This window comes from Heterodontus francisci, unplaced genomic scaffold (genome assembly GCF_036365525.1).
Source record: "Heterodontus francisci isolate sHetFra1 unplaced genomic scaffold, sHetFra1.hap1 HAP1_SCAFFOLD_1127, whole genome shotgun sequence".
Lineage (NCBI taxonomy): Eukaryota > Metazoa > Chordata > Chondrichthyes > Heterodontiformes > Heterodontidae > Heterodontus > Heterodontus francisci.
Window position 1 is genome coordinate 88,277 of NW_027142152.1, and position 15,189 is coordinate 103,465.

General features: G+C 45.6%; 1 protein-coding gene across 8 annotated transcripts in view; it reads right to left on the reverse strand.

Annotated features, from left to right (window-relative positions):
• Window positions 1–15,189, reverse strand: part of LOC137366689 (roquin-1-like) — a 132,863-nt gene that overhangs the window by 82,312 nt on the left and 35,362 nt on the right. The window lies entirely within an intron of this gene.

The window sequence follows — 15,189 nt, forward strand, 5'->3', positions numbered from 1 at the left end:
GTCCTGTAATACCCTCCCTAAACCTCTTCACCTCCCAACTCCTTTAAGACGATTAATACCTATCCAAATTTTATCTGTTAACGCTCCTATGAAGCAACTTGGGATGTTTTGCTATATTAAAGGCTCTATGAAAATGCAAGTTGTTGTTGTAAACATTGCCAGTGTTATTGAAATGGGTTTTTGTAAGGCTCATTCACATCTGGGACCTGGGCTCTAATCCATTCCAGACTAAAGGGAGAAATGGATCTTCACTGTGCTGGCCGTTAAGGGCCCCGAGTGAAAAGGGCTGCAGCAGTTTCAACCGATGTTGTACCTGGTTACAGTTCGAAAATTAACTGGAAGGAACAGCAAGGATTAGTGTTGTGGGAAGTGGGACAAAAACACAGCGCCGCAATTGGAAGTAATTTTCCATGTCTGGGATTCCACAGAGATCCACCCTGAAACTAATCCATGCTGCACCTGCCCTGGGAGAGTCCTATAAGACAGTGTAGAGAGAGCTTTACTCTGTATCTAACCTGTGCTGTGAATGCACATAGTGTGGTAAATAAGGTTGGTGCAGATGCTGATAGCCATGTGGAATGTATGTCGTGGCAATAACAGAGACCTGGTTAAAAAAAGAGAAGGACTGGACTGAGAACTAAATATTCCTGGATACAAGGTGTTCAAGAAAGATAGGGAAGCAAAGAAAGGAGGAGGGGTAGCGGCACTGATTAAGGAGAACATTACAGTGCTGGAGAGAGATGATGTCCTGAAGGGGTCAAGGACAGAATCTGTTTGATCAGAGCTAAGAAACAGAGGTATCATTACACTACTGCGCGTATTCTATTGGCCAGCGTCTAGTGGGAAAGATACAGAGGAACAAATTTGCAAGGAAATTACAGAGAGGTGCAAGAACTATTGGGTAGTTATAATAGGGGACTTTAATTATCCTAATATAGACTGAGATAGTAATACAGGTCTGATACCCAAAATCCAGCACCCTCGGGACCAAGACCCTGCCAGATTCCGGATTTTGGACAAGAAAATCAGTAACCTATCCTAGGCCAAAATCAATGACTAAGATATACCTGTACATGAAATAAAGTATGAAAAAGAATAAATAATAATGTTTTGGTGAATGAATAAAAAAAGTATCCTTGACCCAAAAAAATTCAATGGTCCAGAATTGTATTCAGTAATAAAACTGTCACAAAATAAAACTCCATATCTTGCTACAACTGAATAGTGGTTTAAACATTTAAATAACACTCTAAGGATAAGTTCAGTGAGCATAAAAGTAACCACAGGTTCATTGATGAACTGCTTGACCAGCTTAGTTGTTCTTTAGTCTTGCCTCCAGAGGGCCCTGTTCTATAAAATGGATTTTGACTATTTTCAAAAATGTCCAGTTTTTGGACAATTCCAGTTTTCGGATATCGAACCTGTAGTGTAAAGGGCAGAGAAGGGAAAGAGTTTATGAAGTGTGTTCAAGAGAATTTTCTAGATCAGCCCAACGAGGAAGGAGGCACTGCTGGATCTGGATCTGGGGAATGAGGTGGGTTGAGTGGATCATGTGCATGTAGGGGAACATTAAGGGGACAGTGATTATAGTATCATAAGATTTAGGTTAGCTATGGAAAAGAAGAAATCCAGAGTAAAAATAATTAATTGGTGGAGGGCCAACTTCAATGGGGTGAGAACAGATCTGGCCCAGGTAAACTGGAATCCAAAATTGGCAGGCAAAACTGTAACGGAACAATGGGCTGCCTTCAAAGAGGAGTTGGTTTAGGTACAGTCAAGGTACATTCCCACAAGGGGGAAAGGTAGGACAAACAAACCCAAAGCTCCCTGAATGACGACAGTGATAGACAGTAAGATAAAGCAAAAAAAGGTGCATACGACCGATGGATAATATATTTGAGAACCAGGCTGAAAATAGAAAGTTCAGAGGCGAAGTAAAAAAAAGAGATAAGAGCAGAGAAGAGAGATTATGAGAAGAGGTTGGCAGCTAACATAAAAGGGAATCCAAAACTTTTTTATAGGCATATAAATAGTAAAAAGGTGGTAAAATAAGGAATGGGGCCATGTAGGGACCAAAAAGGGGATTTATGCATGAAGGCAGGGGGCATGGCAGAGGTACTAAATGAGTACTCTGCATCTGTCTTTACAGGTCGGCGCAACATCGAGGGCTGAAGGGCCTGTACTGCGCTGTAATGTTCTATGTTCTAAGGAAGAAGATGCTGCCCAAGTCATAATGAAAGAGGAAGTAGTTGAGACGCTGGATGGGCTAAAAATTGATAAAGAGGATGTATTAGATAGGTTAGCTGCGCTTAAAGTTGATAAGTCAACAGGGCAGAGTGAGACATCCGAGGATACTGAGGGAAGTAAGGGTGGAAATTGCAGAGGCACTGGCCATAATCTTCCAATCCTCCTGAGATACAGGGGTGGTGTCAGAGGACTGAAGAATTGCAAATATTACACCTTTGGTCAAAAAAAGGTCCAAGGGCAAGCCCAGCAACTACAGGCCAGTCAGTTTAACCTCGGTAGTAAGAAAGAGAAACAATAATTCGGAACAAAATTAACAGTCACTCCGACAAATGTGGATTAATGAAGACAGCACGGATTTATGGGCAAATCATGTTTAACTAACTTGCTTGAGTTTTTTTAAATGAGGTAACAGAGAGTTAATGAGGGTCATGCAGTTGATGTGGTATATATGGACTTCAAAAAGGCATTTAATCAAGTGCCACATAACAGGCTTGTCAGCTATGTTAAAGCCCATGGAATAAAAGGGATATGAAGTTCGCTGAGTGACAGGAAACAGAGTATTGGTGAACAGTTGTTTTTTGGACTGGAGGAAGATATATAGTGGAGTTCCCCAGGGGTCGGTGTTAGGACCACTGCTTTTTTTGATCTATATTAATAAAGATGAAATTTAATGCAGAGAAGTGTGACGTGATTCATTTTGGTAGGAAGAATGAGGAGAGGCAATTTAAATAAACGGTACAATTCTAAAGGGGGTGCAGGGTCAGAGAGACCTCAGGGTAATATGTGCACAAATCACTGAGGTGGCAGGGCAAGTTGAGAAAGCGGTTAATAAAGCATACAGGATCCTGGGCTTTACAAATAGGGGCACAGAGTACAAAAGCATGGAGGTTATGCTGAACTTTGATAAAACACTGGTTTAGCCTCAACTGGAGTATTGTGTTCAGTTCTGGGCACCACACTTTAGGAAGGATGTGAAGACATTAGAGAGAGTGCAGAGAAGATTCATGAGAATGGTTCCAGGGATGAGGAATTTCAGTTAAGGGGCCAGGTTGGAGAACCTGGGGCTCTTCTCCTTGAAGAAGAAAAGATTAAAGAATTTGACACTGGGGTTCAAAATCATGAGAGGTCTGGACAAAGCAGATAGGGAGAAACTATTCCCATTGGCAGAAGGATCCAGAACCGATTTAAGGTGTTTGGCAAAAGAAGCAACGGCATGAGGAAAAACGATTTTTCCACAGCGAGTGGTTAGGATCTGGAATGCACTGCCTGAGAGTGTGCTAGAGGCAGATTCAATCATGGCTTTCAAAAGAGAACTGGATAATTATTTGAAGCTAAAAGAAACCTCACAGAGCTTTATGGGGAAAAGGCTGGGGAGTGGGACTAGATGAGCTGTTCTTCCAGAGAGCGGGCATAAACATTGACAGGCCGAATGGCCTCCTTCTGTGCTGTAACCATTCTATGACTCTGCACCCGGTCTGGGAATATTTGCTGGGACAGTGTAGAGTGAGCTTTACTCTGTATCTAACCCCGTGCTGCACCTGCCCAGGGAGTGTTTGAGGGACAGTAGATGGCTGTGCATGTTTCTGGACTTGATGAGGAAGCACCTCCAAATCTGAGCCACACATGGTCTTATTATTTCACTGGAACGCTGAGCCCAGATTTTCTCCATGCTCTCTTGTTCTGTATTAGTTTGCAGTTTTAACTCAGCTTACCGTTCCATCGATGCTCGAGGAGTTATGAGGGCTACTCCTACTTTCTTTGGCCTCCTTATCTCGAGAGACAATGGATAAGCGCCTGGAGGTGGTCAGTGGTTTGTGAAGCAGCGCCTGGAGTGGCTATAAAGGCCAATTCTGGAGTGACAGGCTCTTCCACAGGTGCTGCAGAGAAATTTGTTTGTCAGGGCTGTTACACAGTTGGCTCTCCCCTTGCGCCTCTGTCTTTTTTGCTGCCAACTACTAAGTCTCTTCGACTCGCCACACTTTAGCCCCGTCTTTATGGCTGCCCGCCAGCTCTGGCGAACGCTGGCAACTGACTCCCACGACTTGTGATCAATGTCACAGGATTTCATGTCGCGTTTGCAGACGTCTTTAAAGCGGAGACATGGACGGCCGGTGGGTCTGATACCAGTGGCGAGCTCGCTGTACAATGTGTCTTTGGGGATCCTGCCATCTTCCATGCGGCTCACATGGCCAAGCCATCTCAAGCGCCGCTGACTCAGTAGTGTGTATAAGCTGGGGATGTTGGCCGCCTCGAGGACTTCTGTGTTGGAGATACGGTCCTGCCACCTGATACCAAGTATTCTCCGGAGGCAGCGAAGATGGAATGAATTGAGATGTCGCTCTTGGCTGACATACGTTGTCCAGGCCTCGCTGTCATAGAGCAAGGTACTGAGGACACAGGCCTGATACACTCAGACTTTTGTGTTCCGTGTCAGTGCGCCATTTTCCCACACTCTCTTGGCCAGTCTGGACATAGCAGTGGAAGCCTTTCCCATACGCTTGTTGATTTCCGCATCTAGAGACAGGTTACTGGTGATAGTTGAGCCTAGGTAGGTGAACTCTTGAACCACTTCCAGAGCGTGGTCGCCAATATTGATGGATGCAGCATTTCTGACGTCCTGCCCCATGATGTTCATTTTCTTGAGGCTGATGGTTAGGCCAAATTCATTGCAGGCAGCCGCAAACCTGTCGATGAGACTCTGCAGGCACTCTTCAGTGTGAGATGTTAAAGCAGCATCGTCAGCAAAGAGGAGTTCCCTGATGAGGACTTTCCGTACTTTGGACTTTGCTCTTCGACGGGCAAGGTTGAACAACCTGCCCCTGATCTTGTGTGGAGGAAACTTCCTTCTTCAGAGGACTTGAACGCATGTGAAAGCAGCAGGGAGAAGAAAATCCCAAAAAGTGTGAGTGCGAGAACACAACCCTGTTTCACCCCACTCAGGATAGGAAAGGGGTCTGATGAGGAGCCACCATGTTGAATTGTGCCTTTCATATCGTCATGGAATGAGGTGATGATACTTAGTAGCTTTGGTGGGCATCCAATCTTTTCTAGTAGTAGTACTCCTACTTTACTGTGGTCATAACGCAGCAACTGGATGTCAGGGGCCTGACTCTATTGACAGCAGCTCGGTAAACTGTCCTGCCAGAAACCTGCTAGTCTTCCAGTGCAAAGAGCAGTCCACGACCGAGTGTTGCAGACTGGCACATTCCAAGGTCCAGGACTACGTGCTGAGGGATACATTAAAGCTTGTGGCAGCCGCTGTAAAGGCTCAATAGGGAAAGGCTGTCTAAGGTCCTCCCGCCATAGTATATAGAGGGTCTGGAACCCGTGTAAAACCCCTCGGGCTGTATGCACCAAATATGCTTTTGCTGTGTAATGCAAATGTTCATTGAATGTAAAATGGAATGGCAAGAGTTGTGAGGAAACTCATGTTCTGTATCGAAGGAGTCTGATCTGTGTTGCACTTTCTAAAACATCAAGTTTGAACTGTTTTGTAATGCATTTTTTTAAACAGATTTTTATGAATAAAGAATAATTTTGAAAAAAAATTCCAGACTTGCTAGTTTGTGAATGAATAGGTCTTTACTATGCAATCTGTTTTGGGAGGGGTGGGGGATTATGCTAATGTTAGCTCTCTTTACCTTTTTTTCTTTTTCTATTGTCACAGATATGGCAAGTGCAGCCCAGAATCTTATGAGAAACCTGAAACTACCTCAGCCGCATCTGCTTCTTCCTCTTTCCACTTTATTCTGAACTCCCAGTCACCTTCATTCTGGCCGTTTTCATCTCCAGCCATCCTCACCCTCATTTACTGCTCTCTCTCTGAAACTCAAGATTCACGGCTGGTTGATTCCAATTTTCCTCTTACACTTTCTATTCCAACTTTAGATCTTATGGCTGGAGCCTCAGGACGTCCCAAATGCTTTACTGCCAGTGAAGTATTTTTGAAGTGTAGTCTCTATTGCAGGAAATGTGGCAGCCAATTTGAGCACAGCAATCTCCCACAAACAACAACGTGATAATGACCAGATAATCTATTTCAGTAACAGTTATAGGGAAAATGTGAGGTGTGGGACTAAACTGGATAGCTCTTTCAAAGAGCCAGCACAGGCATGATGGGCTAAATGGACTTCTTCTGTGCTGTAAGATTCTATGAATGATGCTGTTTGGGGGATAAATACTGGCCAGGAGACCCCTGCCCTTCTTCAAAATAGTACCATGGGATCTTTTACTTCCATATGAAAGAGCAGTTAGGGCCTCAATTCCTCTGAATGACAGTACCTCCGAATCTGCAGCAATCCTGAGATTATGGGCTCAAGTCTCTGGAGTGGAACTTGAACCCACAACCTTCTGACTCAGAAGCAAGAGCGTTACCCATTCAGTCACAAGTGACAGGTTTGTTCTGATGTACCCAAGCTCATTTCAACAACATGTATAGCACCTTTAACACAGCAAAACATTCCAAGATGCTTCACAGATATGGCAAACAAAATTGGACACGGAACCACATGAGGAGATATAAGGTCAGATGACTAAAAGCTTGGTTAAAGGGGTAGGTTTTAAGCAGTGTCTTAAAGGAGTAGAGGTAGCCAGGTGGTGAGATTTAGAGCTTAGGTATTTGGCAGCTGAAGGCACGGCCAGCAATGGTGAAGCAACGGAAATTGGGGCTGCGCAGGAGGGCAGAATTGGTGGAGTGCAGGTATCTTGGAGGGTTGAAAGGCTAGAGGAGGGTACAGAGATAAGGAGGGAGAGGCCATGGAGAGATTTGAAAACAAGGATGAGAATTTGAAAAATCAAGGGGTTGTTAAACGGGAGCCAATGTATCGCAGCGAGCACAGGTGTGATGGGTGAACGGGACCTGGTGCAAATTAGGCAGCAGAGTTTTAGATGAGCTCATATTTATGGAAGATGGACAATGGGTCACTGCACAGGAGAGCAGGTCCAGAGGTAACAAGGGCACGGATGAGCATTTCAGCAGCAGATAAGCTGAGGCTGGGCAGAGTCATACAATGCTATGTAGGTGGAAATACGTGGTCTTAGTGATGACATGGATATGCGATTCTCCTGGGATTAAATACGACAAGATTGTAAACAGTTGGGTTCAGCCTCAGACAGTTACCAGGGAGAGGGATGGAGTTGGTGGCTAGGAGTTTGTCGTGGGGTCTAAAGACAAAGCCTTTGCTCATCCCAAAATTTATCTGGAGGAAATTTCTGCTTATTCAGTAATGGATGTTGGACAAATAGTGTGAGAAATCAAAGGCAGTGGAGGATTAAGAGGGGTAGTGGTGAGGTAGAGAATTCCCTGACTTCTACCTCCTGAAGCTGAACAGCATCGTTGCTCCATCTCCCTAAGTTCATTTGCTGTCTCTATCGCACTGCAAACCATGACACCTCTTCACAACTATTTGTCACAAACAGAATCCATTCCATCGGCTGCAACTTCACCATGCTGAATCCATTATTCTTGACAATATCAGTGCTGTCCATCAGCAGTGACACCTCGTCGCAAAGCCCACGCATACCCCAGTGTTAAAGTTCGGGCCTCTCTCCCACACCTTTACTCATGTAAACAGCATGACAACCTTCGGTAGACAGGCTGTGGAACTGAAGCCCACATTTAGGGTAGGCGGTGGTGTAGTGGTATTATCACTGGACTAGTAACCCAGAGACCCAGGGTATTGATCTGGAGACATGGGTTTGAATCCCATCACAGCAGAAGGTGAAATTTGAATTTAATTAATAAATCTGGAATTAAAAGCTAGTCTAATGATGGCCATAAAAACCCACCTTCACTAATGTCCTTTGGGGAAGGAAATCTGCTGTCCTTACCTGGTCTGGCTTACGTGACTCCAGACCCACAGCAATGTGGTTGACTGTTACATGCCCTCTGAAATGGTCGAGCAAGCCACTCAGTTGTACCGAACCACTACGAAGTCAATAAAAAGGAATGAAACTGGACGGACCACCCGGCATCGATCTAGGTACCGGAAACGAACACGGGAAACCCAGCCCTGTCAATCCTGCAAAGTCCTCCTTACTAACAGCTGGGGGCTTGTGCCAAAGTTGGGAGAGCTGTCCCACAGACTAGTCAAGCAACAGCCTGACATAGTCATACTGACGGAATCATACCGTACAGACAATGTCCCAGACACTGCAATCACTATCTCTGGGTACGTCCTGTCAAATCGGCAGGACAGACCCAGCAGAGGTGGGGAGACAGTGGTCTACAGTAAGGAGGGAGTTGACCTCAACATTGACTCCGGACCCCATGAAGTCTCATGGCATCAGGTCAAACATGGGCAAGGTAACCTCCTACTCATTATCACCTACCGCCCTCCCTCAGCTGATGAGCCAGTACTCCTCCATGTTGAACACCACTTGAAGGAAGCACTGAGGGTGGCAAGGGCACAAAATGTACTCTGGGTGGGGGACTTCAATGTCCATCAGCAAGAGTGGCTCGGTAGCACCACTACTGACCGAGCTGGCCGAGTCCGAAAGGACATAGCTGCTAGACTGGGTCTGCAGCAGGTGGTGGGGGAACCAACACGAGGGAAAAACATACTTGACCTTGGCCTGACCAATCTGCCTGCCGCAGATGTTTCTGTCCATGACTGTATTGGTAGGAGTGACCACCGCACAGTCCCTGTGGAGATGAAATCCCGCCTTCACATTGAGGATACCGTCCATCGTGTTGTGTGGCACTATCGCCGTGCTAAATGGGATAGATTTTGAACAGATCTAGCAATGCAAAACTGGGCATCCAGGAGGCGCTGTGGGCCATCAGCAGCAGCAGAATTGTACTCAACCACAATCTGAAACCTCATGGCCCGGCATATCCCCCACTCTACCATTACCATTAAGCCAGGAGACCAACCCTGGTTCAATGATGAGTGCAGGAGGGCATGCCAGGAGCAGCACCAGGCATACCTCAAAATGAGGTGTCAACCTGGTGAAGCTACAACCCAGGACTACTTGCATGCCAAACTGCATAAGCAGCATGCAATAGACAGAGCTAAGCGATCCCATAACCAACGGATCAGATCTAAGCTCTGCAGTCCTGCCACATCCAGTCGTGAATGGTGGTGGACAATTAAACAACTAACTGGAGGAGGTGCCTCTACAAATATCCCCATCCTCAATGATGGGGGAGCCCAGCAAATCAGTGCGAAAGATAAGGCTGAAGTATTTGCAACAATCTTCAGCCAGAGGTGCCAAGTTGATGATCCATCTCGGCACCCTCCTGAAGTCCCCAGCATTACAGATGCCAGACTTCAGCCAATTCGATTCACCCCGCGTGATATCAAGAAACGACTGAAGGCACTGGATACTGCAAAGGCTATGGGTCCTGACAATATTCGGCAATAGTGCTGAAGACCTGTGCTCTAGAACTTGCCACACCCCTAGCCAAGCTGTTCCAGTATAGCTACAACACTGGCATCTACCCGGCAATGTGGAAAATTGCCCAGGTATGTCCTGTACACAAAAAGCAGGACAAGTCCAACCCGGCCAATTACCGCCCCATCAGTCCACTCTCAATCATCAGTAAAGTGATGGAAGGTGTCATTGACAGTGCCATCAAGCAGCACTTGCTTAGCAATAACCTGCTCAGTGATGCTCAGTTTGGGTTCCGCCAGGGCCACTCAGTTCCTGACCTCATTACAGCCTTGGTTCAAACCTTGGACGAAAGAGCTGAACTCAAGAGGTGAGGTGAGAGTGACTGCCCATAACATCAAGGCAGCATTTGACAGAGTATGGCATCAAGGAGCCCTAGCAAAACTGGAGTCAATGGGAATCAGAGGGAAAACGTTCTGCTGGTTGGAGTCATACCTAGCACAAAGGAAGATGGTTGTGGTTGTTGGAGGTCAATCATCTGAGCTCCAGGACATCACTGAAGGAGTTCCTCAGGGTAGTGTCCTCGGCCCAACCATCTTCAGCTGCTTCATCAATGACCTTCCTTCAATCATAAGGTCAGAAGTGGGGATGTTCGCTGATGATTGCACAATGTTCAGCACCATTTGCGACTCCTCAAATACTGAAGCAGTCCGTGTCGAAATGCAACAAGACCTGGACAGTATCCAGGCTTGGGCTGATAAGTGGCAAGTAACATTTGCGCCACACAAGTGCCAGGCAATGACCATCTCCAACAAGAGAGAATCTAACCATCTCCCCTTGACATTCAATGGCATTACCATCGCTGAATCCCCCACAATCAACATCTTAGGGGCTACCATTGACCAGAAACTGAACTGGAGTAGCCACATAAATACTGTGGCTATAAGAGCAGGTCAGAGGCTAAGAATCCTGTGGTGAGTAACTCACCTCCTGACTCCCTAAGGCCTGTCCAACATCTACAAGGCACAAGTCAGGAGTGTGACGGAATACTCTGTGCTTGCCTGGATGGGTGCAGCTCCAACAACACTGAAGAAGCTTGACACCATCCAGAACAAAGCAGCCCGCCTGATTGGCACACCATCCACAAACATTCACACCCTCCACCACCGACGCACAGTGGCAGCAATGTGTACCATCTATAAGATGCACTGCAGCAACGCACCAAGCCTCCTTCGACAGCACCTTCCAAACCTGCGACCTCTACCACCTCGAAGGACAAGAGCAGCAGATGCATGGGATCACCACCTGCAAGTTCCCGTCCAAGTCACACACCATCCTGACTTGGAACTATATCGCCGTTCCTTCACTGTCACTGGGTCAAAATCCTGGAACTCCCTTCCTAACAGCACTGTGGGTGTACCTACCTCACACGGACTGCAGCGGTTCAAGAAGGCAGCTCACCACCACCTTCTCATGGGCAATTAGGGATGGGCAATAAATGCTGGCATAGCCAGTGACACCCACATCCCATGAATGAATAAAAAAAACTTCATCCTCTGCTGTTTTGAGTTAACATAAAACAGCTCTAACAATTAACCTGACTGTTGGGTTAGCATAACCTAGTTCTACCAATTAACCTGACCATGGGAAACTTCTCAGTGGAGAACACATGGGATGCCCACCATGTTTCCTCACCTGGGGAAAATTCCACACCGCCAGGCCACTGTGTCCAGGCTAAACAATTACAGATTTATTTACAGATAAAATAATAAACTGATGCAGAAATAGATACAATTTACTAAAAATTCATTTACTGAAAGGTATAAATAGCAACCCCAATACTGATCTTTATAGGCTCCACTAGCAACCAGGTTCTACTGATAGCTCTCCATGAACCACCACACTTTGTTCTCTATTCTTCAGATGCATATCAATTCACCGAATCTCCTCAACCGTCCTATCTCCCATCCTCTTACCATATACCTGTTTCCCTAATGCCAGTTATTTTCACCACAGTTTGATGCTTGCTTCTTGCTGAACACCCTTGCATCAAAGTATATTCTATAAATCAGTCCTTATAGGCAACTGCAACCAGACAACTGGGGCGGTCTCTGAGAATTCATAACAAACTGACCCCTAACCATTTTCATCACTTCCAGTTGACCTTTACTCCTCTCTAGTAATTTGCCTGTGTCCATCCTCTCACAAATTTGACGCTTATCGTCCTTCCAGCCATTGCCCTTACATCTGTACTTCTACTTATGGAAGTTGCTATTAATGCTGAAGTCATTCTTCATCTCTAACCTAATTCATGATCACTGATGTTTTTTGATATCGATATACCACAGGTGATCTGCTGGCCCACATTACAGACCTTCAAACCTCTGCTCTTTAACAGATGAGCCACCCCAGACATCAGAAAGACATCTCACCAATTGTGGCACCATGCACTTTCAAACAGTTACCATAGGAAAAGCTATGTTCATGGCTATCATGGCTATCCAGTTTTCCCTCAAGTCACTGTCTGTGTTCTAGTTGATGGCTAACCTTCTGACATTTTTTCTCCCATTTACTCGGAATCACCTGAACTGCTTTCACTCCTGTGTTGTCTCTGCAAAGCAATCAGCTGCTCTACACCTATCATCCAACGCCTCTCCACCCTTCTGTTGATGACTCCATTTAATTTTCTTCAAATCTCACACCCCTGGTGCACACAATCCTCAGTCTTTGTGGAGTGCAGTGGCTGAATTAGTGTTCTCAGCTACTCCTACCTTTTACATCTGAATGCTGTACACTTCATCTGTCCACATTCAAGGCCTCACCATCTCCTCTACTCTCAAATCTAGCTCCTCAACCTTATCTGTCGAGAAGTCTACTTCCGAGGAACTTGCTTTCCTTCTCCTTTCCTCTCAACAACCGGTAAACCCCACTAAAAACCAAATTCTGTCCAAGTCATGAATATTTGGGGCAGTTCTTCGATCAGCTCTCCTGGTTTGGTCCACAGGAAAGCTTATTGTCTGATGAGACATTCATTCTCACACCTACATCCTCACTCTCTGTCACCCTTTCTCACTCCCGCTTTTCCATTTTTACCAACATTATTAGGGACAGTGCTTACTGGACCTCCTAACCTACAATGATAGTATCCTGCTTGCTTTCTCTCTCCATTGCATCCTTCACTGTTGAAGCCAAGACTCACTGCACTATGTTCTACTCTAACTCACTGCTTTCCAAGTTCTCAAATCTTTGGAAATTTTCACCACCGTCAGTCTCTCCTCCCACATGCAAATTTCCAGCTTTTTACACCTCAAATTTGGGGTCACGGAATATTGGTTTCCAACTGACGTTGTCTTCTCTTCTGCTCTTTCAACTGTGACAGTGTCCACAATCTGCTGGTTTAGCCCTTCACATGGGCTTCTTATGTAAAATTAAATGATCCTTGCATTGTCTGGGAGGCTTAGCCTGTGTGAATGCAACTGATTTCTACAAAATGCATGGCTTCAACACATTTCTTCATAGGCCACGGCATTAAAACTGCCCACAATGGACACCAAATTAAGCAGAGATTAGGTGTTGTTGAAAATGTCAGTGTTTGTCTGCTCTGGTGTTTGAGTAATATAGAGCTTTACAATGCATCTGACTAATGCTGGCATCTGACTTTTGTACTGACACTTGGAAGAAAAATTGTGCTTCTCACGACCTCAGGATGTCCCAAAGCGTTTTACAGCTGCTGATGTACATCTGAAATGTAGTCACTACTGTAATGTAGAATCATAAAATGGTTACAGCCCAGAAGAAGGACTTTCATGTCCTTGCAGACTCTCTGCAAGAGCAACTCAGTTAGTCCCACTCCCCTGCCCTTTCCCGGTAGCCCGACAAATTTTTTCTCTTCAGGTAATTATCCAATTCCCTTTTGAATGCCACAATTGAATCTGCCTCCACCACACTCTCAGACAGTGCACTGAAGATCCTAACCACAGATTGCGTAAAAAGGTTTTTCCCTTATGTCAAGTTTGGTTCTTTTGCCATTCACCTTAAATCGGTGACCTCCGGTTCTCGACCCTTCTGCAAATGGGAACAGTTTCGCCCTATCTATTCTGTCCAGACCACTCATGATTTTGAACACCTCTATCAAATGTCCTCTCAACCTTCTCTTCTCTAAGTAGGAAATACAGCAGCCAATTTGCACACAGCAAGCTCCCACAAATGGATCAACTGTTCCAGTGATGTTGGTTGAGGGATATGTATCGACCAGGACACCGGGAGAATTTCACTGTTCTTCACATCGTGCTCAGGCATCTTTTACACCCACCTGGGGCCTCAGTTTAACACCTCATCCGAAAGACGGCACCTGCAACAGTGACTCAGAGGCAAGAGTGACCAAATTAGAGGCATCAAGGCAGCCATAGCTCAGTAGATGGTACTCTTGTCTCAAAGACAGAAAGTCGTGGTTTCAAGCCCCAATCCACAGATTTAAGCTCATAATCTAGACCAACCCTCCCAGTGCAGTACTGAGGCAGTGCTGCAATGTTGGAGTTGCCGTCTACTGCGAACACTCAAACTACTCAAATTATCAAGCGTAAGATTTCAACAATGTTGTTTTATTTTAAATGTAAGGGAACTGTTCTGTGCAGCCTGTTCTAACTGTATGGTCACCTCTTGGTCAGGATTAGTTGGAAATCTTCTGGTCTAATCCGCACAATTTAGGAATTCAAGCATTGGGAAATGGAACAAAATGTACAGCTAACCATTTAAAACAGCATCAACCAGGAGAGCCCAAATGCTCAAAACATACACCTCGCAAGGGCAAATGAATCATAGATTAAACATTCACTGCATTTGAAAATAAAGATCACTGCATTGAAACAATTTAGCTCATCTCCTCAAACCGAGACCTCAAAACTATATATACAAAGCATAACACAGGACCAATCACAGACCCTAAACACCAACACAGGATCGAGCACGGGGTGAGGCGAAACGCAGGACCGAGCACGGGGTGAAACACAGTGTCACAGGACTGAGTACAGCATGAAAGAAATCAATACAGGGACCGAGAACAGCGCAAGACACTAATGCAGGACAGAATGCAGCCCTACATAAACAGGGCAAAGCACAATGTGACAGACAAACAGGACAGCCCCAAGATGGAAACAAAGAACCTGTGCCACCAATACTCAAGAACAGTGACACATAAACACAGGACTGAGCATAGCATGACACACACACTCTGGGGGGAAAACAACCCAGGCACGCAAATAAAGATACAAGGCCAAGCTTAGACCTACACACACACACAGAACAATGAAAAGCTATGGTGTGGTTAAACTGATGGTGCTGTTGTTGCAGCAAAACCACCAAGGCTTTACACATCAATCCAAATTCTGCTTTGAGTATGGATTAGTATTTCAGTCAATCTTGATCATGGAAAGCAGGAGTCACTGCTGCTACCAACAGTCCTTCCACTCATACAGGCAGGAGAGCAGCACTGAGCACTCACATCCCCGTTAACAAAGGGTATTCTGTCTGAAGCTCCTGGCCTACATGTCACAATTAGTGACCTTTCAGCTTCCCTCTCCGCCAACACACCCCCACCACCCCGCCTACATC